Source organism: Octopus bimaculoides, chromosome 1 (assembly GCF_046866305.1).
Source record: "Octopus bimaculoides isolate indiv1 chromosome 1, ASM4686630v1, whole genome shotgun sequence".
Classification (NCBI taxonomy): domain Eukaryota; kingdom Metazoa; phylum Mollusca; class Cephalopoda; order Octopoda; family Octopodidae; genus Octopus; species Octopus bimaculoides.
The window spans coordinates 159,356,893-159,383,036 of record NC_142928.1 but is presented as its reverse complement, the minus strand read 5'-3'; the positions used below and the strand labels follow the sequence as shown (position 1 = coordinate 159,383,036).

Genomic DNA, 26,144 nt, shown 5'->3' with positions numbered 1-26,144 from the left:
ATAACTCTCCCTTTGCTTACACTAACCGTCTTAGAGAAAAGGAAGAAAATGCTAACTAATGTAGTCATAGATATAGGGCACAAACATAGCTATGAAGTTTAAAAGTTTGCTATGCGAGTAGGTGGGTTTGAATTCAGTCCCAATGCCAGGCAATTTGGGTAGTCTTCTATTGTAGCCCTGGGTCGATTAATACCTTGTGAGTCAATTTAGTAAACGGAAATTGTGTGGAACCCGTCGTATATGGATGAATGTGGGGTGGGGTTAACAAGAGCCCGATAGAACCCGATAGAACACGCACTAGATTTGAATTAAGTGAAAGATTAAAATAATAGTGTGTGCTTAATATCACGTGAGCCTAAATATCAACCATACTGGAATTCATACTCGATTTTGATAAATTCCTTTACTTTGAGGACATAGACGTTACCGTGTCAGGCCTTGTTCTTCGTCTAACAGTACGAGGAAATGAGGAAAAGATATTGGTACCCTCAGTCGAAATGTAGGCAACTATAGAGTCTAATTTATAAAATGGAAGTAGACTTCTTTAAATAAATAATTCCCAGTGAAGATACACAAAATTAACCGAAAGAAAATCTTTCTAGACGTAAAGAAACTATTGTCTGTCTTTGGCTTTCTTTTTTCCCTTTTTCCGCTATTTTCCGCCTTTATTTTTATTTTTATTTTTATCTTTCCGTGTCTTTATCATCTTTGCTTGTTAATTTCGTTATGAACAATGAACAAACATGCATTTCTTGATATTAGGAAATGAGTCGATACTTGGCTATGTGAACACTTTTACGTGTATGCGTGTGTGTGTATGTGTGTGTGCGTGGTATGTGTGTGTGTTTGTGTGTGTACTTGTGTATGTTTATATATGTGCACATATATATACATGAGTATATATAATATATAATATAATATATGTATACACACACACACATATACATACATACATACATATGTCTATATGTGCGTATATATATGCGTATATATATGTAATATATATTACATACATATAAACATATGTGTGTGCGTGCGTGCGTGTGTGTGTATACACACACACGCGTAAATACATACACACGTATTCCCTATCGGTGATAAGCCATGCTGCTTGATATATGGTATTACATTATAAAAATATTTCTCTTGTCAGTTAAATGTCAAAGAAGAATTATTCAGAAACAATCACACGATTGTGGACATATGATGAGGAATAAAACATTACATTTATTCTATTTAAGTCGTCAATTTGCTTGAGATCTGTAAATGAACGAAGCCAGTGTTTTTTCATATAAAGTGGTGGTGGCGGCGGCGGCGGCGGCGGCGGTGGTGGCGAAGGCGGTGGCGGCGGTGGCGGCGGCGGCGGTGGTGGTGAAGGTGGTGGCGGCGGCGGCGGCGGCGGTGGTGGCGGCGGCGGCGGCGGTGGTGGCGGCAGCAGTCACCGTCGTTGTCTTCTTCGTGATGGTGGTGATGGCGGCGATAGCGCTGGTGCTGTTGATGGTGGAGTGGGGATCTGGAACGGTGGTGATGGAACTGGTAGTAGAGCTAGTGGTGTAACTGGTGGTACTGACGTAGCGTTAAGGTGGTGGTGGTGGTGGCGGCGGTGGTGGTGGTGGTGGCGGCGGTGGTGGTGGTGGTGAGAGGGCTGTTATTAGCTGTAATCGCCGTCTTTGTGACGTTTACAGCCACTGCGTTCCTGTCACTGTGTGAGCACGCGCTACTCTGTTCTTTTTTCTCTTCTGGCGTCTGAAGCCTCGGGAAATGCTCATCAAAAGAACAAAACAAGCGTTCCAAAATTGTGTTTCTCGGCGCCTTGGTGTTGGTGGCGCCGGTGGCGGCGGCGGCGGCGGCGGCGGCGGTGGTGGCGGCGGCGGCGGCGGCGGCGGTGGTGGCGGCGGCGGTGGTGGCGGCGGCGGCGGTGGTGGCGGCGGCGGTCACCGTCGTTGTCTTCTTCGTGATGGTGGTGATGGCGGCGATAGCGCTGGTGCTGTTGATGGTGGAGTGGGGATCTGGAACGGTGGTGATGGAACTGGTAGTAGAGCTAGTGGTGTAACTGGTGGTACTGACGTAGCGTTAAGGTGCTAAAAATTGTGACTGTAGTGCATATATATAGATGGAGAGAATGCGATCCCAGTGGTGCAGATAATAATATGAGGGGAGTGTGTAGCGGTGTTGATTGAGATGCTGGTGGTGTGGACACAGTGCAACTGTGGCGATGGAGGTTGTGGTAATGATGGTAGGAGGAATTGGGAGAAGGCAGTATAAGTGATATTAGAGATCAAGGATTTCTTGTATCAATTTGAGGGAGGTTTGGGGCTACTAATTCTAACAGAATATAGTACAGATAGAATATGGTAGCGGCGGCACCTTCTCGAGACCGCTTTTCACCCCCATCCCTCCGACAACTTTCTCCTTTCCTTTGTCCTAACCACTTCCTATCTCTTCCTCTCCACCGAAGAAAACAAACAAGTCCACTTTACACCAGATTACAATTCCTGCCCCACCATACGATGAATGCGTGTATTGATATATACATAAGTCATAAACTGTCATAAATAGTTAAGTCAGAGGTTCTCAACGTAGGCGGTACCGCCCCCAAGAACTTTGCTGGGCATTAGAAGACAGCAGTTAAAAGCTAATACAATCCATATTTTGAGTAAAATTTATAAATTAACATCCATGTTAAGTTATTTTAGTCGTGGTAACGCACTTGACACTTAGGTGAGTGCGAAGCATTGTTGTTGGCACTCCGTCGCTTACGACGTCGATAGTTCCAGTTGATCCGATCAACGGAACAGCCTGCTCGTGAAATTAACGTGCAAGTGGCTGAGCACTCCACAGACACGTGTACCCTTAACGTAGTTCTCGGGGATATTCAGCGTGACACAGTGTGACAAGGCTGAACCTTTGAATTACAGGCACAACAGAAACAGGAAGAAAGAGTGAGAGAAAGTTGTGGTGAAAGAGTACAACAGGGTTCGCCACCACCCCCTGCCGGAGCCTTGTGGAGCATTAGGTGTTTTCGCTCAATAAACACTCACAATGTCCGGTCTGGGAATCGAAACCGCGATCCTATGACCGCGAGTCCGCTGCCCTAACCACTAGGCCATAGCGCCTCCAGTGCGAGGCATAACAACTACTTAAAAGAGAGGTGTTACAAAAAGAAATAAAATGTTAAGAAGCACTGATTTAAGTGATGTATTATAGCTCCTTGTACAAATGGGAATATTGCATCGGATCACACTGGCCGTAAACCAGAGAGCTTTAACTAATGACTGATGGAATAGCTACGCATGTACTCCACCATAGCAACCAAAGTACTTACAGCCCTGTTAGACCCTGTTGCTGAGACATTAGAAATCCTGTAGAATAATGAGGTATACGTCTAAAGACCATGTAACCTCAGCACCGAGGCTTCATGATTATAGACATAACATATTCCTCTACAGAATTTCTCTACAACTGGAGCACTCATCTAGGTGTTAACGTGGAACGCTTTTTATAATTTTGATATCTTTTTAATGCTGTGTGGAGATTGGTTCCTCTTATCAGTGTCTAACATGGATGTATTTCAAAACGGGGGCACCAGTATTTTCTTAACGAAACACTAACGAAACACTTTGAAACTTGGGACACTGGTAGAATGTGTCATATAAAACATCTTTTACTCTTAGTCTTCTTAACAAAAAAAACGTACATCGCAAGTTATTCCATGTTAAAGTTGTCGTATTTCTGTAATTTCAACCAATCACTGACGTCTATTCAGCTCAATAGAGTTACTGCTGGGCGGTCATAAAAATGTTATTCCCTGTGACATATTTCATCCGGTTTAATCGTAATTTATACGCATATATTGTTTATATAATAAATTACGCTGTGCGTATCTATGTGTGTAACAATTTTAGAGTTCGGATTCTAGAGTTAGGGTTAGTTTTAGGGTTAGGGTTAGGGTTAGGGTTAGGGTTAGGGTTAGGGGATTAATACAATATACACCGTTACAGCGCTAACTGTTTTCAACTGAATAGACGTCAGTGATTAGTAGAAATTATCGAAATAAGACAATTTTTTACATGAAATAAATTCGAATACAAAAATTTTTTTCTGTTCTATAACACAAAATAGATAAGTATACGAAGTTTGAAAGTCTTTCGGTACCAAAAACACTACATAAAACATAAATGAAAACTGGTGCCCCCGTTTTGAAATAAATCCTCTAACATGGCAAAATATCGCCAAAAATTAACTAGACATGAAATACAAAGAAATTATACATTAACGAATAAGATTTAAATATAGAGATACACGATCCAGTGACGGAGTAAGGTTACACATAGTGGGATTTGGTGTTAGGAAGTACAAAGATAAATATTTAATCATAAGACATGATCTTTATTTTGTTATCATATATTGCCGAATTTGTGAGCATATACCGATCCGAAAGTGGAAAACAAAAAATACATTTACGAGAACAGTTTGTGAAAATGAAAACGAAATTAGTCAGTTTATACAAATAAGTGGAGAATGCGTAGATGGGTAAATACAAGTTGGAACTGGAACTCGAACCCACGCCCATGTTCGTGGACCAGAATACCCTTTGCTCTAGATAGGGAATTACACCTTCACTCTGGCGGGTCACGTGGACAACTGGTATTCGATGGACGAAATAAAGCGGAAAGTACTTACCTATGCCATTGCTACTCTTCGCTGTGTTCAAACAAAAGACATTGAATATTCAGCCTACAGTACTATTAATTAATATAGAACATTTGTATATTTCTTATTTCTAGAATTTAATTAAAATGTCAATGTCAATATAAAGGACACAAAAACAAATACAAAACTCAAATTGTGAATAGCAAAATAACAGCAAAGATTTTCACATGAATTTCTTAAATGCTAAGCGTTGTTTCACTACAACTTAAGGTCGAAAATGATGATCACACTGACAAAGATCAAAACAAGTATCTCTCTCTTGATAGGCGAATAATAACATCACACTGGGAACACATGTTTCCCTCTCCAAAGTTAGGTATTAATTTCTATAAGATTTTACTGAAATATCGGTTTCAAATTTTGGCACAAGAGCAGCAGGTATTGGGGAGGGAATAAGTTGATTACATCAATCCGTCTTCAACTTTTATTGATCCTGAAAGGATGAAAGGCAAAGTCAACCTTGGTGGCATTTGAACTCAGAGCGTAAAGATGGGCAAAATGCCGCAAAGCATTTTGTCCAGCGTGCTAACGATTCTGACAGCTCGCCACCTTAGATTTTGTTAAAATATTCTTTTCTGCTCTAAACAAAAGGCCCGAAATTTTTGTGGAGGGAGCCAGTAGATTAGACCGACTACGGTACGCAACTGGTACTTAATTTATCGACTCCGAAAGGATGAAAGGCAAAGTAGACCTTGGGGAAATTTGAACTCGGAACGTAAAGGAGACAAAATACCGGTAAGCATTTCGGCCGGCGTGCTAACGTTTCTGCCAGTTCGCCGCCTTAGATTTTATTAAAATATTACAACTGTAACATGTTAAATTATTTAATACAATTTCGTTGTCTATATGAGTTTGTGTAGAGTGTGGTTCTTCATATTGGTATCTAATACAGCAAAATATACCATCTTGATCATTTTAAAACATAACAGCACCGATGTGTTCTTGCATAAACAACGTCAGAAGCAACAATGATGAACGACTGGCAGACTATAGTTTGCAAGGCGAAAGTACATGACTAATTTTAACATCTAATGCATCGAAGCTGACAAGATCCAACTCGGTCGAAAAGGAGATCTTTCTGCTTTTAGACCTTTAAGTTCTTTCTTGGCGATTATAACCTCAAAACTGTTCTAGATCAAGACTACTTATGATGTGATTTGAAATCTGTATGTAAAAATATATATCTAATAAAACAAAACCTGTTCACACTCTGCACAGATCTGCCATCCAATGTCAATTTGGATTCGGAAAACATGATGCAATCGGGAAAACAGTGTGAAAAAGGAAACGAATTTCAAGTTGTTAGTAAACTTTTATACTAATATATGATAGAGATGCAAAATTATTATGGGAAATAAATTTATTTAAATAACTTTGTCATACATATATATATATTCTTACATACAGTGTTTCTATATATATCTGAAATCAGGATGTAAAGTGATAAATATTCAATTATAAGAAATGTTTCTCCATTCTGTCACATTGACGCACCAAATCTATCAAACAATACCTATTCGAAAGCGGGGAGAACAAAGTACATTTACGTTCACAGTTTATGAAACTGAGAGGAAAATTAATAAAAACATATATCAATTACATAATAGAGTCGGAAAATATGTGGAAGAGTAAAATAAATAATAAAAGAATGCGGTTGTCAGGAGTGGGATTCGAACCCACGCCCACATTCGTGGAACAGAATACTCTACGCTCTGGTTAAGGAATAATACCTTGAGTCTGGCGCCTTAGACCACTCGGCCATCCTGACAACTGATGATAATGGAATAGATTTAAATTGAAATGTGCTCGATGGACTACTATTCCGCATATCATGTTCATGTACTTTAAATAGAATGTAGATGGCGAGACACAGACATGTAAACAAATATCAAATACAATTTGTGATTAGCAAATTAACTACTAAGTTTTTCGATGCAAATTATTATCACGTCTTAATTTACCAGGTGGTACTTAAAAGTCCATGGCTTTGATTAAAAGAAAATACAGGTGTGTCAATTATGAAAAATAACATTCATCATATCCCCCTCTCAGATTTTCACACTTATTGCAGCGGTCCTTCAGTTTTTCCAAGCCCTGTAAAAAAACTCGGAAGGTAGAGCTTCCAAAAAAGCCTTTCACGGTACCTTTAATGCTAGAAACGTTTCAGCATCTGTCGTAAAATCGAAAATGATCATCAATAACATTGATGGAAATCAAAGTGTAACTTTCTGTTGACGAATTTAACAGCGTTCTCAGAACTCATTTTTCTTCCTATAATTATCTACCTGCTTTTCTAAACTTTCATAACCATAATACCCAAGGCCGGATTAAAACCCATAGAGGCTCTAAGCACTTAAAAGATTTCTGTGCCTCCATCTATATGTGATTCAAAATATAAACAATAATAAACTACAAAATAAATTTCTCTTGAATTGGCCTAACGTCTTTAAATGGGGAAATGCAAACTCAGAAAAAACGACTTGATAGACAATTAACCCATTCAAAAATCATTATCTCAGTGATAGCAGATGACTGATTCTAAATGAATCGTAATTGGTAAGACTAAATTAAATCAGAAAGGTAATCCTTCTGTTTATAGACTCATCACTTCTTTACGGAGAATCATAATCTCGAAAGTATATTTCAGTATGGTTACATTTGAAGTAAGGATAGATATTTGGAAATTAGATATTGGCAACGGTGGCAGTATTATTACCGAATAGCAACATTTATATCCTACTTAACGTGGATTTACTATAGTATTCACGTTGAGAAAGTTTCTCGTATATGTGTCTTGTGTATAAAAAACACAACGATATCCAGAGCAGACGAGAATTGTCAAGCACTGGTAACGAACACTTGTATCACGTCATTTCAGTGTGACTTACATTTCATCAGTCTCGCAGAGTGAATACTGTTTGCTGTATTACGGCTCTCCTATAATACACCCGCGTTAAGTAGGACATAAAGATTGCCATTCTGTAATAATGCTGCTTCCGCCGCTAATATCTAACGTTTAACGGGCCGGCCTGTCGGCTATTAGCGACACCAGTGGCTGAATACACAGTAGTGTATATATTTATCGTAAGAGAGATTTGGTCAACATGCCGTGTTGGCGCTTGACAATTCTCATATGCTACCGATATCTCTGTGTTATTCTGCACTTGACGTATATCTAAGAGACTTTCTCACGGTGATTACTCCGGTATTGTGGTGCTCCTGTGATACATTTACGTTAAAAAGGAGATAAAAATTACCATAGATATATGTAATTATGAGACATGCTTCTTCCTTTTGTCACCATATGGCATCGAATACGTCAAACAATGCCGATTCGAAAACAGAAAGCGAAATATATTCACGAAAACAGTTTATGAGACTGAGAGAGAAATAAATAAGTAAATATATAAAACAAAAAGACCCAGAAGATATCCAGAAGAGAAAAATAGACCAATAAAAAGTAATTGCTGTCAGGAGTGGGATTCGAACCCACGACCACATTCGTGGACCAGAATACTCAACGTTCTGGTTAAAGAATTATATCTTGAGTCTGGCGCCTTAGACCACTCGGCCATCCTGACAACTGGTACCTACGCAATAAATTTTAATTGGAATGTGTTTGACAATGTCACAACTGTACTGTCTATATTTTAACCAATAGAATATATATTTGAACTATTATTCCAGACATCATGTTCATATAATATAAATAGAGGATCTTTTTGGTCTGACAGGCAACATTTTTTTATGTAGTGTTTTTTGTACCGAAACACTTTCAAACTTCGAATACTTGTATATTTTGTGTTATAGAACAGATAAAAAAATTTTACATTCGAAGTTATTTCATGTAAAAAATTGTCGTATTTCTGTAATTTCAACCAATCACTGACGTCTATTGAGGTGAAAACAATTACGCCATGGAATGTAAACAACGTTGTCAGGGGATCCTTTCCCTTGAATAAAATTAGTGCCGTTGTTTGTCAACAAAAACTATCCGTTGCCAACAACAACTATCAGCGGAATATATTTCGTTTGTCACTGTTATTTATGACATCGTTCGTGCGTTTGTACTGATTTTAGCTTTAGGGTTTTAGGGTTAAGGTTCGGGTTTTAGAGTTAGGGTTAGTTTTAGGATTACGGTTAGGGTTATGATTATTTTTGCCATGACCTTAACCCTAACCCTAAAACCCTAAACCCTTACTAGGGAATAATGATATAATTAAACAGGGAATAACACTCTTAACACCGGTAAAAATTATTGTTTATAAAAAGAGCAGTAACTGTATTCAGCTGAATAGGCGTTAGTGATTGGTTGAAATTACAGAAATACGACAACTTTAACATGAAATAACTTATTAAGAAGTAATTTTTGTTAAGTACTTGTGGCTATGGCGAAAGAATGTATCTGGTGGACGCGTCTGAAAGGATTAGAGACAAACACTTTCCTCTCTGGTCAATCTCTCATCAACTTTTTCAAGTATCACTTGAAAAGGAAGGTGAGAGTAGAGAGGCAAGTGTTGTCTAGCAACTGTTTCGAAAAAAGATGGATACATGTAGCAAGAATGGCACGTATAAATGACGAAGCCACCTTGATCATGATTCTATAAAACGGTAAACCTAGAGAGTTACTTTTTTTTTTTTTCCTTTCGTAAATAAAAGTGTGTAATGTAATTTGTGACATTAAAATGACAGAGGTTACCGTGGTCTTTTCGTAGGTTTTTCTTTCCACGGATAACCTCCCTGTTTCTTGGGAATTTTCTGTATTATTTCGTAGTTTTTGTAAATACCCCAAACGTTTTGCGATGTTTTGTCTACTGTGGTTTCACATTTACAAAACAATAATAGAATGTGGCTGAAGAGAATTTGCGCCGGTTTTTCCCTGCACAAAAATTCCGTCATTAGATCTTTATTGATTATATTTAAACATCATTCGTTAAGTCATAATTCTTTACGTATTCTATCATTTTTTTTTCGGTAGACATAGAAGTAATACGGAATATTTTACTATGTTAGACACCAATAAGAGAAACGAAAATCTACAATAGACAGAAAGATATGTGGAAATTCCATGAAAAACATTAGCGTCTTTTGGTGGTGAAAGTGTAGAAAAAATTCAAATTTATATTTAATTTGTGAGTAGTTAACGTGTTCTCAGTACGATGTTGTTGGTAGAATATTTGTTAGTCAGTAGAAAGATACATTTTGATTTCTGTCATTGTTTCGACTTTACCTTATTGCTAACCAACGTACGGGACTTGATAATAATTTACATTGGAAAACTCGGTGGTTAATTTGTTAATCACAAGTTATATTTGATATTTGTTTGCATGTATCCTGTCTCGCTATCTACATTCTATTTATAGTATGTAAACATGATATCTGGAATAGTAGTCCAAATATATATTTTTAATGTTTAAAATATAGAAAGTACGCCAGTAACATTGTTAAACACATTACAATTAAAATTTATGTCGTTATAGTCTATTGCCAGTATGGCCGAGTGGTCTAAGATTCCAGACTCAAAGAGTAATTACCTAACCATGAATATAGGATATTCTGGTTCACGAACTTGGGCGTTGGTGCGAATCCCACTCTCGATAGCTATTTCTTCATTAAACTCTTCCACATGTTTTCCGGCTCGCATATATTGTTATTTAAATTTTCTCTCAGTCTCGGTGCACTATGGTGATAAATGTCTTTTTATCTATCCTCATACATACTGACTCCAAATCGCTCTATATATGAGAAAACTAAAATATACTTTCAAGGTTATGTTTCCTCGTAAGGAAGAGATGAATCTATAAATGGGACGTATTAACTTTCCAGCAACTTCGATTCATTTAGAATCAACCATCTACTCTCAGCGAGACCTTAATTTTTGAATCGGTTCTCAATATTACACTGTGTAAGACGATTTTTGTCCTTGGGTAGGAACTGTTATTTCCAATTTGCTTACCCCTACAAAGGATGAAAAATGGCTAATATTACCTTCAAACTTTGCTTTTGTTACGTTTATTTAAATCCCAAAGAATCCTTCTCAACACGTGGCTATGATGCTCCCCCACTACTTCTGCTCATGATCAGGGATGCATATATTGTCAGCCACTAAGGGGCATGCTTAAGCTGTTAAGGCCAAGCAAATGACAAGCAAATCTGTTGTATTGAGCAGAATATAAGCTGTCACGATACTTCTGCTTCAGCAGCTCAGCGCTGAATGTGTCTGAAATGTAATAGAAAATGGGTCAGTTTCAAAACATAGATGTCCAGATCACAAGAGAAATGCTTGAAGAGAATAGTAGTAATTTTCTTTAGATGTCTAGATAAGCAAATAGAAAATAACACTTACTGACCAAAGACAAAATAAATAAATAAATAAATAAATAAATAAATAAATAAATAAAATAAAACAAGAGAATAAAAATAAAAAAAAATTGTTGCGGTTGATATATATATATATATATATATATATATATATATATATATATATATATATATATATTATTGGATCGAATATACGTTCGCCCTTTTCACAAATATATATTAGAATAGCAGAGATACCCGGCCTTGCTCTTGATTAAAATAGTTTATTATTGTTTTACTTGTTTCGGTATTATAAACCCGATTTCATTCGGGTCTACGCGGGCCACATGTTAAAAGATGAGGAATTTTGCCCTAGAGCAAAATCAAATTGAGCAAACTCAAGTTGTTATGCAAACACGCTATCACTTTTGACATAGGTGTGCAAATTTTCAGCCCAATCCCATCACATTTACTACACTTTTGCCAGCACAACTCCTTGTGAGACAACGTCCGTCCTTTTCACAAATAAGTAGTAGACTTACAGAGATACCCGGCCTTGCTCGGGATTAAATTGGCATAGTTTTTCATTGTTTTACTTATTTGGTTACTATAACCCGATTTCATTCGGGTCTACACGGGCCACATATTAAAAAATGAGGAATTTTGCCCTAGAATCCACGCCTTTCAATTGAGCTAACTTAAAGTTGCCATGCAAACTCGCCAGCACTTTGATATAGGTGTGCATATTTTCAGCTCAATCCGACCACATATGCACACATTGTATATATACATACGCATTAAATACGTATATGTACATATATATGCATTATATATATATATATATATATATATATATATATATATATATATATATAATTTAATTCAAGGGAAAGGATCCCCTGACACCGTTGTTTACATTCCATGGCGTAATTGTTTTCACCTCAATAGACGTCAGTGATTGGTTGAAATTACAGAAATACGACAATTTTTTACATGAAATAACTTCGAATGCAAAATTTTTTTATCTGTTCTATAACACAAAATATACAAGTATTCGAAGTTTGAAAGTGTTTCGGTACAAAAAACACTACATAAAAAAATGTTGCCTGTCAGACCAAAAAGATCCTCTATTTATATTATATGAACATGATGTCTGGAATAATAGTTCAAATATATATTCTATTGGTTAAAATATAGACAGTACAGTTGTGACATTGTCAAACACATTCCAATTAAAATTTATTGCGTAAGTACCAGTTGTCAGGATGGCCGAGTGGTCTAAGGCGCCAGACTCAAGATATACTTCCTTAACCAGAACGTTGAGTATTCTGGTCCACGAATGTGGTCGTGGGTTCGAATCCCACTCCTGACAGCAATTACTTTTTATTGGTCTATTTTTCACTTCTGGATATCTTCTGGGTCTTTTTGTTTTATATATTTACTTATTTATTTCTCTCTCAGTCTCATAAACTGTTTTCGTGAATATATTTCGCTTTCTGTTTTCGAATCGGCATTGTTTGACGTATTCGATGCCATATGGTGACAAAAGGAAGAAGCATGTTTCATAATTACATATATCTATGGTAATTTTTATCTCCTTTTTAACGTAAATGCATCACAGGAGCACCACAATACCGGAGTAATCACCGTGAGAAAGTCTCTTAGATATACGTCAAGTGCAGAATAACACAGAGATATCGGTAGCATATGAGAATTGTCAAGCGCCAACACGGCATGTTGACCAAATCTCTCTTACGATAAATATATACACTACTGTGTATTCAGCCACTGGTGTCGCTAATAGCCGACAGGCCGGCCCGTTAAACGTTAGATATTAGCGGCGGAAGCAGCATTATTACAGAATGGCAATCTTTATGTCCTACTTAACGCGGGTGTATTATAGGAGAGCCGTAATACAGCAAACAGTATTCACTCTGCGAGACTGATGAAATGTAAGTCACACTGAAATGACGTGATACAAGTGTTCGTTACCAGTGCTTGACAATTCTCGTCTGCTCTGGATATCGTTGTGTTTTTTATACACAAGACACATATACGAGAAACTTTCTCAACGTGAATACTATAGTAAATCCACGTTAAGTAGGATATAAATGTTGCTATTCGGTAATAATACTGCCACCGTTGCCAATATCTAATTTCCAAATATCTATCCTTACTTCAAATGTAACCATACTGAAATATACTTTCGAGATTATGATTCTCCGTAAAGAAGTGATGAGTCTATAAACAGAAGGATTACCTTTCTGATTTAATTTAGTCTTACCAATTACGATTCATTTAGAATCAGTCATCTGCTATCACTGAGATAATGATTTTTGAATGGGTTAATTGTCTATCAAGTCGTTTTTTCTGAGTTTGCATTTCCCCATTTAAAGACGTTAGGCCAATTCAAGAGAAATTTATTTTGTAGTTTATTATTGTTTATATTTTGAATCACATATAGATGGAGGCACAGAAATCTTTTAAGTGCTTAGAGCCTCTATGGGTTTTAATCCGGCCTTGGGTATTATGGTTATGAAAGTTTAGAAAAGCAGGTAGATAATTATAGGAAGAAAAATGAGTTCTGAGAACGCTGTTAAATTCGTCAACAGAAAGTTACACTTTGATTTCCATCAATGTTATTGATGATCATTTTCGATTTTACGACAGATGCTGAAACGTTTCTAGCATTAAAGGTACCGCGAAAGGCTTTTTTGGAAGCTCTACCTTCCGAGTTTTTTTACAGGGCTTGGAAAAACTGAAGGACCGCTGCAATAAGTGTGAAAATCTGAGAGGGGGATATGATGAATGTTATTTTTCATAATTGACACACCTGTATTTTCTTTTAATCAAAGCCATGGACTTTTAAGTACCACCTGGTAAATTAAGACGTGATAATAATTTGCATCGAAAAACTTAGTAGTTAATTTGCTAATCACAAATTGTATTTGATATTTGTTTACATGTCTGTGTCTCGCCATCTACATTCTATTTAAAGTACATGAACATGATATGCGGAATAGTAGTCCATCGAGCACATTTCAATTTAAATCTATTCCATTATCATCAGTTGTCAGGATGGCCGAGTGGTCTAAGGCGCCAGACTCAAGGTATTATTCCTTAACCAGAGCGTAGAGTATTCTGGTCCACGAATGTGGGCGTGGGTTCGAATCCCACTCCTGACAACCGCATTCTTTTATTATTTATTTTACTCTTCCACATATTTTCCGACTCTATTATGTAATTGATATATGTTTTTATTAATTTTCCTCTCAGTTTCATAAACTGTGAACGTAAATGTACTTTGTTCTCCCCGCTTTCGAATAGGTATTGTTTGATAGATTTGGTGCGTCAATGTGACAGAATGGAGAAACATTTCTTATAATTCAATATTTATCACTTTACATCCTGATTTCAGATATATATAGAAACACTGTATGTAAGCATATATATATATATGTATGACAAAGTTATTTAAATAAATTTATTTCCCATAATAATTTTGCATCTCTATCATATATTAGTATAAAAGTTTACTAACAACTTGAAATTCGTTTCCTTTTTCACACTGTTTTCCCGATTGCATCATGTTTTCCGAATCCAAATTGACATTGGATGGCAGATCTGTGCAGAGTGTGAACAGGTTTTGTTTTATTAGATATATATTTTTACATACAGATTTCAAATCACATCATAAGTAGTCTTGATCTAGAACAGTTTTGAGGTTATAATCGCCAAGAAAGAACTTAAAGGTCTAAAAGCAGAAAGATCTCCTTTTCGACCGAGTTGGATCTTGTCAGCTTCGATGCATTAGATGTTAAAATTAGTCATGTACTTTCGCCTTGCAAACTATAGTCTGCCAGTCGTTCATCATTGTTGCTTCTGACGTTGTTTATGCAAGAACACATCGGTGCTGTTATGTTTTAAAATGATCAAGATGGTATATTTTGCTGTATTAGATATCAATATGAAGAACCACACTCTACACAAACTCATATAGACAACGAAATTGTATTAAATAATTCAACATGTTACAGTTGTAATATTTTAATAAAATCTAAGGCGGCGAACTGGCAGAAACGTTAGCACGCCGGCCGAAATGCTTAGCGGTATTTCGTCTCTTTTACGTTCCGAGTTCAAATTTCCCCAAGGTCTACTTTGCCTTTCATCCTTTCGGAGTCGATAAATTAAGTACCAGTTGCGTACCGTAGTCGGTCTAATCTACTGGCTCCCTCCACTAAAATTTCGGGCCTTTTGTTTAGAGCAGAAAAGAATATTTTAACAAAATCTAAGGTGGCGAGCTGTCAGAATCGTTAGCACGCTGGACAAAATGCTTTGCGGCATTTAGCCCATCTTTACGCTCTGAGTTCAAATGCCACCAAGGTTGACTTTGCCTTTCATCCTTTCAGGATCAATAAAAGTTGAAGACGGATTGATGTAATCAACTTATTCCCTCCCCAATACCTGCTGCTCTAGTGCCAAAATTTGAAACCGATATTTCAGTAAAATCTTATAGAAATTAATACCTAACTTTGGAGAGGGAAACATGTGTTCCCAGTGTGATGTTATTATTCGCCTATCAAGAGAGAGATACTTGTTTTGATCTTTGTCAGTGTGATCATCATTTTCGACCTTAAGTTGTAGTGAAACAACGCTTAGCATTTAAGAAATTCATGTGAAAATCTTTGCTGTTATTTTGCTATTCACAATTTGAGTTTTGTATTTGTTTTTGTGTCCTTTATATTGACATTGACATTTTAATTAAATTCTAGAAATAAGAAATATACAAATGTTCTATATTAATTAATAGTACTGTAGGCTGGATATTCAATGTCTTTTGTTTGAACACAGCGAAGAGTAGCAATGGCATAGGTAAGTACTTTCCGCTTTATTTCGTCCATCGAATACCAGTTGTCCACGTGACCCGCCAGAGTGAAGGTGTAATTCCCTATCTAGAGCAAAGGGTATTCTGGTCCACGAACATGGGCGTGGGTTCGAGTTCCAGTTCCAACTTGTATTTTCCCATCTACGCATTCTCCACTTATTTGTATAAACTGACTAATTTCGTTTTCATTTTCACAAACTGTTCTCGTAAATGTATTTTTTGTTTTCCACTTTCGGATCGGTATATGCTCACAAATTCGGCAATATATGATAACAAAATAAAGATCATGTCTTATGATTAAATATTTATCTTTGTACTTCCTAACACCAAATCCCACTATGTGTAACCTTACTCCGTAGCTGGATCGTGTATCTCTATATTTAAATCTTATTCGTTAATGTATAATTTCTTTGTATTTCATGTCTAGTTAATTTTTGGAGATATTTTGCCATGTTAGAGGATTTATTTCAAAACGGGGGCACCAGTTTTCATTTATGTTTTATGTAGTGTTTTTGGTACCGAAAGACTTTCAAACTTCGTATACTTATCTATTTTGTGTTATAGAACAGAAAAAAAATTTTGTATTCGAATTTATTTCATGTAAAAAATTGTCTTATTTCGATAATTTCTACTAATCACTGACGTCTATTCAGTTGAAAACAGTTAGCGCTGTAACGGTGTATATTGTATTAATCCCCTAACCCTAACCCTAACCCTAACTAGACTGTTAACCCTAACCCTAACCCTAACCCTAACCCTAAAACTAACCCTAACTCTAGAATCCGAACTCTAAAATTGTTACACACATAGATACGCACAGCGTAATTTATTATACTCGGTCGAAAAGGAGATCTTTCTGCTTTTAGACCTTTAAGTTCTTTCTTGGCGATTATAACCTCAAAACTGTTCTAGATCAAGACTACTTATGATGTGATTTGAAATCTGTATGTAAAAATATATATCTAATAAAACAAAACCTGTTCACACTCTGCACAGATCTGCCATCCAATGTCAATTTGGATTCGGAAAACATGATGCAATCGGGAAAACAGTGTGAAAAAGGAAACGAATTTCAAGTTGTTAGTAAACTTTTATACTAATATATGATAGAGATGCAAAATTATTATGGGAAATAAATTTATTTAAATAACTTTGTCACACATATATATATATGCTTACATACAGTGTTTCTATATATATCTGAAATCAGGATGTAAAGTGATAAATATTCAATTATAAGAAATGTTTCTCCATTCTGTCACATTGACGCACCAAATCTATCAAACAATACCTATTCGAAAGCGGGGAGAACAAAGTACATTTACGTTCACAGTTTATGAAACTGAGAGGAAAATTAATAAAAACATATATCAATTACATAATGGAGTCGGAAAATATGTGGAAGAGTAAAATAAATAATAAAAGAATGCGGTTGTCAGGAGTGGGATTCGAATCCACGCCCACATTCGTGGACCAGAATACTCTACGCTCTGGTTAAGGAATAATACCTTGAGTCTGGCGCCTTAGACCACTCGGCCATCCTGACAACTGATGATAATGGAATAGATTTAAATTGAAATGTGCTCGATGGACTACTATTCCGCATATCATGTTCATGTACTTTAAATAGAATGTAGATGGCGAGACACAGACATGTAAACAAATATCAAATACAATTTGTGATTAGCAAATTAACTACTAAGTTTTTCGATGCAAATTATTATCACGTCTTAATTTACCAGGTGGTACTTAAAAGTCCATGGCTTTGATTAAAAGAAAATACAGGTGTGTCAATTATGAAAAATAACATTCATCATATCCCCCTCTCAGATTTTCACACTTATTGCAGCGGTCCTTCAGTTTTTCCAAGCCCTGTAAAAAAACTCGGAAGGCAGAGCTTCCAAAAAAGCCTTTCGCGGTACCTTTAAAGCTAGAAACGTTTCAGCATCTGTCGTAAAATCGAAAATGATCATCAATAACATTGATGGAAATCAAAGTGTAACTTTCTGTTGACGAATTTAACAGCGTTCTCAGAACTCATTTTTCTTCCTATAATTATCTACCTGCTTTTCTAAACTTTCATAACCATAATACCCAAGGCCGGATTAAAACCCATAGAGGCTCTAAGCACTTAAAAGATTTCTGTGCCTCCATCTATATGTGATTCAAAATATAAACAATAATAAACTACAAAATAAATTTCTCTTGAATTGGCCTAACGTCTTTAAATGGGGAAATGCAAACTCAGAAAAAACGACTTGATAGACAATTAACCCATTCAAAAATCATTATCTCAGTGATAGCAGATGACTGATTCTAAATGAATCGTAATTGGTAAGACTAAATTAAATCAGAAAGGTAATCCTTCTGTTTATAGACTCATCACTTCTTTACGGGGAATCATAATCTCGAAAGTATATTTCAGTATGGTTACATTTGAAGTAAGGATAGATATTTGGAAATTAGATATTGGCAACGGTGGCAGTATTATTACCGAATAGCAACATTTATATCCTACTTAACGTGGATTTACTATAGTATTCACGTTGAGAAAGCTTCTCGTATATGTGTCTTGTGTATAAAAAACACAACGATATCCAGAGCAGACGAGAATTGTCAAGCACTGGTAACGAACACTTGTATCACGTCATTTCAGTGTGACTTACATTTCATCAGTCTCGCAGAGTGAATACTGTTTGCTGTATTACGGCTCTCCTATAATACACCCGCGTTAAGTAGGACATAAAGATTGCCATTCTGTAATAATGCTGCTTCCGCCGCTAATATCTAACGTTTAACGGGCCGGCCTGTCGGCTATTAGCGACACCAGTGGCTGAATACACAGTAGTGTATATATTTATCGTAAGAGAGATTTGGTCAACATGCCGTGTTGGCGCTTGACAATTCTCATATGCTACCGATATCTCTGTGTTATTCTGCACTTGACGTATATCTAAGAGACTTTCTCACGGTGATTACTCCGGTATTGTGGTGCTCCTGTGATACATTTACGTTAAAAGGGAGATAAAAATTACCATAGATATATGTAATTATGAGACATGCTTCTTCCTTTTGTCACCATATGGCATCGAATACGTCAAACAATGCCGATTCGAAAACAGAAAGCGAAATGTATTCACGAAAACAGTTTATGAGACTGAGAGAGAAATAAATAAGTAAATATATAAAACAAAAAGACCCAGAAGATATCCAGAAGAGAAAAATAGACCAATAAAAAGTAATTGCTGTCAGGAGTGGGATTCGAACCCACGACCACATTCATGGACCAGAATACTCAACGTTCTGGTTAAGGAATTATATCTTGAGTCTGGCGCCTTAGACCACTCGGCCATCCTGACAACTGGTATTTACGCAATAAATTTTAATTGGAATGTGTTTGACAATGTCACAACTGTACTGTCTATATTTTAACCAATAGAATATATATTTGAACTATTATTCCAGACATCATGTTCATATAATATAAATAGAGGATCTTTTTGGTCTGACAGGCAACATTTTTTTATGTAGTGTTTTTTGTACCGAAACACTTTCAAACTTCGAATACTTGTATATTTTGTGTTATAGAACAGATAAAAAAATTTTACATTCGAAGTTATTTCATGTAAAAAATTGTCGTATTTCTGTAATTTCAACCAATCACTGACGTCTATTGAGGTGAAAACAATTACGCCATGGAATGTAAACAACGTTGTCAGGGGATCCTTTCCCTTGAATAAAATTAGTGCCGTTGTTTGTCAACAAAAACTATCCGTTGCCAACAACAACTATCAGCGGAATATATTTCGTTTGTCACTGTTATTTATGACATCGTTCGTGCGTTTGTACTGATTTTAGCTTTAGGGTTTTAGGGTTAAGATTCGGGTTTTAGAGTTAGGGTTAGTTTTAGGATTACGGTTAGGGTTATGATTATTTTTGCCATGACCTTAACCCTAACCCTAAAACCCTAAACCCTTACTAGGGAATAATGATATAATTAAACAGGGAATAACACTCTTAACACCGGTAAAAATTATTGTTTATAAAAAGAGCAGTAACTGTATTCAGCTGAATAGGCGTTAGTGATTGGTTGAAATTACAGAAATACGACAACTTTAACATGAAATAACTTATTAAGAAGTAATTTTTGTTAAGAAGGCTAAGAGAAAAAGATGTTTTATATGACATTCTACCAGTATCCCAAGTTTGAAAGTGTTTCGTTAAGAAAACAAGTGTTGCCCGTCAAACCAAAAAGATGCTAAATAGAATGTAGAGACCGAAACAGGATACATGCAAACAAATATCAAATATAATTTGTGATTAACAAATTAACCACCAAGTTTTCCAATGTAAATTACTGTCAAATGTTTGTACGTTGGTCGAAAATGATCAGCGCTAACAATGAATTGCGGTGAAAATTTACAGGGACATGTAAAATGAGGCGAGGAAGCGACTGGACTAGGTTAGAAATCTATATCTCAAAAGCTATGGTTATATATATATATAATGTGAAAACATATGCTTATATAATACGTGCATATATATATATATATATATATATATATATATATATAATGCGTATATATGTACATATACGTATTTAATGCGTATGTATATATACAATGTGTGCATATGTGGTCGGATTGAGCTGAAAATATGCACACCTATATCAAAAGTGCTGGCGAGTTTGCATGGCAACTTTAAGTTAGCTCAATTGAAAGGCGTGGATTCTAGGGCAAAATTCCTCATTTTTTAATATGTGGCCCGTGTAGACCCGAATAAAATCGGGTTATAGTAAAACAATGAAATCGGGTTATAAGTAAAACAATGAAAAACTATGCCAATTTAATCCCGAGCAAGGCCGGGTATCTCTGTAAGTCTACTACATATTTGTGAAAAGGACGGACGTTGTCTCACAAGGAGTTGTGCTGGCAAAAGTGTAGTAAATGTGATGGGATTGGGCTGAAAATTTGCACACCTATCTTAAAAGTGATAGCGTGTTTGCATAGCAACTTGAGTTTGCTCAATTTGATTTTGCTCTAGGGCAAAATTCCTCATCTTTTAACATGTGGCCCGCGTAGACCCGAATGAAATCGGGTTTATAATACCGAAACAAGTAAAACAATAATAAACTATTTTAATCAAGAGCAAGGCCGGGTATCTCTGCTATTCTAATATATATTTGTGAAAAGGGCGAACGTATATTCGATCCAATAATATATATATATATATATCAACCGCAACAAATTTTTTTTTTATTCTCTTGTTTTATTTTATTTATTTATTTATTTATTTATTTATTTTGTCTTTGGTCAGTAAGTGTTATTTTCTATTTGCTTGTCTAGACATCTAAAGAAAATTACTACTATTCTCTTCAAGCATTTCTCTTGCGATCTGGACATCTATGTTTTGAAACTGACCCATTTTCTATTACATTTCAGACACATTCAGCGCTGAGCTGCTGAAGCAGAAGTATCGTGACAGCTTATATTCTGCTAAATACAACATATTTGCTTGTCATTTGCTTGGCCTTAACAACTTAAGCATGCCCCTTAGTGGCTGACAATATATGCATCCCTGATCATGAGCAGAAGTAGTGGGGGAGCATCATAGCCACGTGTTGAGAAGGATTCTTTGGGATTTAAATAAATGTAACAAAAGCAAAGTTTGAAGGTAATATTAGCCATTTTTCATCCTTTGTAGGGGTAAGCAAATTGGAAATAACAGTTCCTACCCAAGGACAAAAATCGTCTTACACAGTGTAATATTGAGAACCGATTCAAAAATTAAGGTCTCGCTGAGAGTAGATGGTTGATTCTAAATGAATCGAAGTTGCTGGAAAGTTAATACGTCCCATTTATAGATTCATCTCTTCCTTACGAGGAAACATAACCTTGAAAGTATATTTTAGTTTGCTCATATATAGAGGGATTTGGAGTCAGTATGTATGAGGATAGATAAGAAGACATTTATCACCATAGTGCACCGAGACTGAGAGAAAATTTAAATAACAATATATGCGAGCCGGAAAACATGTGGAAGAGTTTAATGAAGAAATAGCTATCGAGAGTGGGATTCGCACCAACGCCCAAGTTCGTGAACCAGAATATCCTATATTCATGGTTAAGGAATTACTCTTTGAGTCTGGAATCTTAGACCACTCGGCCATACTGGCAATAGACGATAACGACATAAATTTTAATTGTAATGTGTTTAACAATGTTACTGGCGTACTTTCTATATTTTAAACATTAAAAATATATATTTGGACTACTATTCCAGATATCATGTTTACATACTATAAATAGAATGTAGATAGCGAGACAGGATACATGCAAACAAATGTCAAATATAACTTGTGATTAACAAATTAACCACCGAGTTTTCCAATGTAAATTATTATCAAGTCCCGTACGTTGGTTAGCAATAAGGTAAAGTCGAAACAATGACAGAAATCAAAATGTATCTTTCTACTGACTAACAAATCTTCCACCAACAACATCGTACTGAGAACACGTTAACTACTCACAAATTAAATATAAATTTGAATTTTTTTCTACACTTTCACCACCAAAAGACGCTAATGTTTTTCATGGAATTTCCACATATCTTTCTGTCTATTGTAGATTTTCGTTTCTCTTATTGGTGTCTAACATAGTAAAATATTCCGTATTACTTCTATGTCTACCAACAAAAATGATAGAATACGTAAAGAATTATGACTTAACGAATGATGTTTAAATATAATCCATAAAGATCTAATGACGGAATTTTTGTGCAGGGAAAAACCGGCGCAAATTCTCTTCAGCCACATTCTATTATTGTTTTGTAAATGTGAAACCACAGTAGACAAAACATCGCAAAACGTTTGGGGTATTTACAAAAACTACGAAATAATACAGAAAATTCCCAAGAAATGGGGAGGTTATCCGTGGAAAGAAAAACCTACGAAAAGACCACGGTAACCTCTGTCATTTTAATGTCACAAATTACATTACACACTTTTATTTACGAAAGGAAAAAAAAAATAAGTAACTCTCTAGGTTTACCGTTTTATAGAATCATGATCAAGGTGGCTTCGTCATTTATACGTGCCATTCTTGCTACATGTATCCATCTTTTTTCGAAACAGTTGCTAGACAACACTTGCCTCTCTACTCTCACCTTCCTTTTCAAGTGATACTTGAAAAAGTTGATGAGAGATTGACCAGAGAGGAAAGTGTTTGTCTCTAATCCTTTCAGACGCGTCCACCAGATACATTCTTTCGCCATAGCCACAAGTACTTAACAAAAATTACTTTTTAATAAGTTATTTCATGTTAAAGTTGTCGTATTTCTGTAATTTCAACCAATCACTAACGCCTATTCAGCTGAATACAGTTACTGCTCTTTTTATAAACAATAATTTTTACCGGTGTTAAGAGTGTTATTCCCTGTTTAATTATATCATTATTCCCTAGTAAGGGTTTAGGGTTTTAGGGTTAGGGTTAAGGTCATGGCAAAAATAATCATAACCCTAACCGTAATCCTAAAACTAACCCTAACTCTAAAACCAGAACCTTAACCCTAAAACACTAAAGCTAAAATCAGTACAAACGCACGAACGATGTCATAAATAACAGTGACAAACGAAATATATTCCGCTGATAGTTGTTGTTGGCAACGGATAGTTTTTGTTGACAAACAACGGCACTAATTTTATTCAAGGGAAAGGATCCCCTGACAACGTTGTTTACATTCCATGGCGTAATTGTTTTCACCTCAATAGACGTCAGTGATTGGTTGAAATTACAGAAATACGACAATTTTTTACATGAAATAACTTCGAATGTAAAATTTTTTTATCTGTTCTATAACACAAAATATACAAGTATTCGAAGTTTGAAAGTGTTTCGGTACAAAAAACACTACATAAAAAAATGTTGCCTGTCAGACCAAAAAGATCCTCTATTTATATTATATGAACATGATGTCTGGAATAATAGTTCAAATATATATTCTATTGGTTAAAATATAGACAGTACAGTTGTGACATTGTCAAACACATTCCAATTAAAATTTATTGCGTAGGTACCAGTTGTCAGGATGGCCGAGTGGTCTAAGGCGCCAGACTCAAGATATAATTCCTTAACCAGAACGTTGAGTATTCTGGTCCACGAATGTGGTCGTGGGTTCGAATCCCACTCCTGACAGCAATTACTTTTTATTGGTCTATTTTTCTCTTCTGGATATCTTCTGGGTCTTTTTGTTTTATATATTTACTTATTTATTTCTCTCTCAGTCTCATAAACTGTTTTCGTGAATATATTTCGCTTTCTGTTTTCGAATCGGCATTGTTTGACGTATTCGATGCCATATGGTGACAAAAGGAAGAAGCATGTCTCATAATTACATATATCTATGGTAATTTTTGTCTCCTTTTTAACGTAAATGTATCACAGGAGCACCACAATACCGGAGTAATCACCGTGAGAAAGTCTCTTAGATATACGTCAAGTGCAGAATAACACAGAGATATCGGTAGCATATGAGAATTGTCAAGCGCCAACACGGCATGTTGACCAAATCTCTCTTACGATAAATATATACACTACTGTGTATTCAGCCACTGGTGTCGCTAATAGCCGACAGGCCGGCCCGTTAAACGTTAGATATTAGCGGCGGAAGCAGCATTATTACAGAATGGCAATCTTTATGTCCTACTTAACGCGGGTGTATTATAGGAGAGCCGTAATACAGCAAACAGTATTCACTCTGCGAGACTGATGAAATGTAAGTCACACTGAAATGACGTGATACAAGTGTTCGTTACCAGTGCTTGACAATTCTCGTCTGCTCTGGATATCGTTGTGTTTTTTATACACAAGACACATATACGAGAAACTTTCTCAACGTGAATACTATAGTAAATCCACGTTAAGTAGGATATAAATGTTGCTATTCGGTAATAATACTGCCACCGTTGCCAATATCTAATTTCCAAATATCTATCCTTACTTCAAATGTAACCATACTGAAATATACTTTCGAGATTATGATTCTCCGTAAAGAAGTGATGAGTCTATAAACAGAAGGATTACCTTTCTGATTTAATTTAGTCTTACCAATTACGATTCATTTAGAATCAGTCATCTGCTATCACTGAGATAATGATTTTTGAATGGGTTAATTGTCTATCAAGTCGTTTTTTCTGAGTTTGCATTTCCCCATTTAAAGACGTTAGGCCAATTCAAGAGAAATTTATTTTGTAGTTTATTATTGTTTATATTTTGAATCACATATAGATGGAGGCACAGAAATCTTTTAAGTGCTTAGAGCCTCTATGGGTTTTAATCCGGCCTTGGGTATTATGGTTATGAAAGTTTAGAAAAGCAGGTAGATAATTATAGGAAGAAAAATGAGTTCTGAGAACGCTGTTAAATTCGTCAACAGAAAGTTACACTTTGATTTCCATCAATGTTATTGATGATCATTTTCGATTTTACGACAGATGCTGAAACGTTTCTAGCATTAAAGGTACCGTGAAAGGCTTTTTTGGAAGCTCTACCTTCCGAGTTTTTTTACAGGGCTTGGAAAAACTGAAGGACCGCTGCAATAAGTGTGAAAATCTGAGAGGGGGATATGATGAATGTTATTTTTCATAATTGACACACCTGTATTTTCTTTTAATCAAAGCCATGGACTTTTAAGTACCACCTGGTAAATTAAGACGTGATAATAATTTGCATCGAAAAACTTAGTAGTTAATTTGCTAATCACAAATTGTATTTGATATTTGTTTACATGTCTGTGTCTCGCCATCTACATTCTATTTAAAGTACATGAACATGATATGCGGAATAGTAGTCCATCGAGCACATTTCAATTTAAATCTATTCCATTATCATCAGTTGTCAGGATGGCCGAGTGGTCTAAGGCGCCAGACTCAAGGTATTATTCCTTAACCAGAGCGTAGAGTATTCTGTTCCACGAATGTGGGCGTGGGTTCGAATCCCACTCCTGACAACCGCATTCTTTTATTATTTATTTTACTCTTCCACATATTTTCCGACTCTATTATGTAATTGATATATGTTTTTATTAATTTTCCTCTCAGTTTCATAAACTGTGAACGTAAATGTACTTTGTTCTCCCCGCTTTCGAATAGGTATTGTTTGATAGATTTGGTGCGTCAATGTGACAGAATGGAGAAACATTTCTTATAATTGAATATTTATCACTTTACATCCTGATTTCAGATATATAT

At 35.9% G+C, this 26,144-nt stretch overlaps 8 non-coding genes across 8 annotated transcripts; 4 read left to right on the top strand and 4 right to left on the bottom strand.

Annotated features, from left to right (window-relative positions):
* Positions 1-6,368: 6,368 nt before the first annotated feature.
* On the bottom strand, positions 6,369-6,481 carry Trnal-caa (transfer RNA leucine (anticodon CAA)). The gene is made up of 2 exons: positions 6,444-6,481; positions 6,369-6,414 (listed from the first exon to the last, which is right to left on the bottom strand). It is a non-coding gene; the product is annotated as a tRNA-Leu (tRNA).
* Positions 6,482-8,181: 1,700 nt separating this feature from the next.
* Trnal-caa (transfer RNA leucine (anticodon CAA)) lies at positions 8,182-8,294 on the bottom strand. Its single transcript has 2 exons — positions 8,257-8,294; positions 8,182-8,227 (listed from the first exon to the last, which is right to left on the bottom strand). It is a non-coding gene; the product is annotated as a tRNA-Leu (tRNA).
* A 3,978-nt stretch (positions 8,295-12,272) lies between these two features.
* On the top strand, positions 12,273-12,385 carry Trnal-caa (transfer RNA leucine (anticodon CAA)). The gene is made up of 2 exons: positions 12,273-12,310; positions 12,340-12,385. It is a non-coding gene; the product is annotated as a tRNA-Leu (tRNA).
* Positions 12,386-14,085: 1,700 nt separating this feature from the next.
* On the top strand, positions 14,086-14,198 carry Trnal-caa (transfer RNA leucine (anticodon CAA)). Its single transcript has 2 exons — positions 14,086-14,123; positions 14,153-14,198. It is a non-coding gene; the product is annotated as a tRNA-Leu (tRNA).
* A 3,133-nt stretch (positions 14,199-17,331) lies between these two features.
* Positions 17,332-17,444, bottom strand: Trnal-caa (transfer RNA leucine (anticodon CAA)). Its single transcript has 2 exons — positions 17,407-17,444; positions 17,332-17,377 (listed from the first exon to the last, which is right to left on the bottom strand). It is a non-coding gene; the product is annotated as a tRNA-Leu (tRNA).
* Positions 17,445-19,144: 1,700 nt separating this feature from the next.
* Positions 19,145-19,257, bottom strand: Trnal-caa (transfer RNA leucine (anticodon CAA)). Its single transcript has 2 exons — positions 19,220-19,257; positions 19,145-19,190 (listed from the first exon to the last, which is right to left on the bottom strand). It is a non-coding gene; the product is annotated as a tRNA-Leu (tRNA).
* Positions 19,258-23,977: 4,720 nt separating this feature from the next.
* On the top strand, positions 23,978-24,090 carry Trnal-caa (transfer RNA leucine (anticodon CAA)). The gene is made up of 2 exons: positions 23,978-24,015; positions 24,045-24,090. It is a non-coding gene; the product is annotated as a tRNA-Leu (tRNA).
* Positions 24,091-25,790: 1,700 nt separating this feature from the next.
* Trnal-caa (transfer RNA leucine (anticodon CAA)) lies at positions 25,791-25,903 on the top strand. Its single transcript has 2 exons — positions 25,791-25,828; positions 25,858-25,903. It is a non-coding gene; the product is annotated as a tRNA-Leu (tRNA).
* The last annotated feature ends 241 nt before the right edge of the window (positions 25,904-26,144 follow it).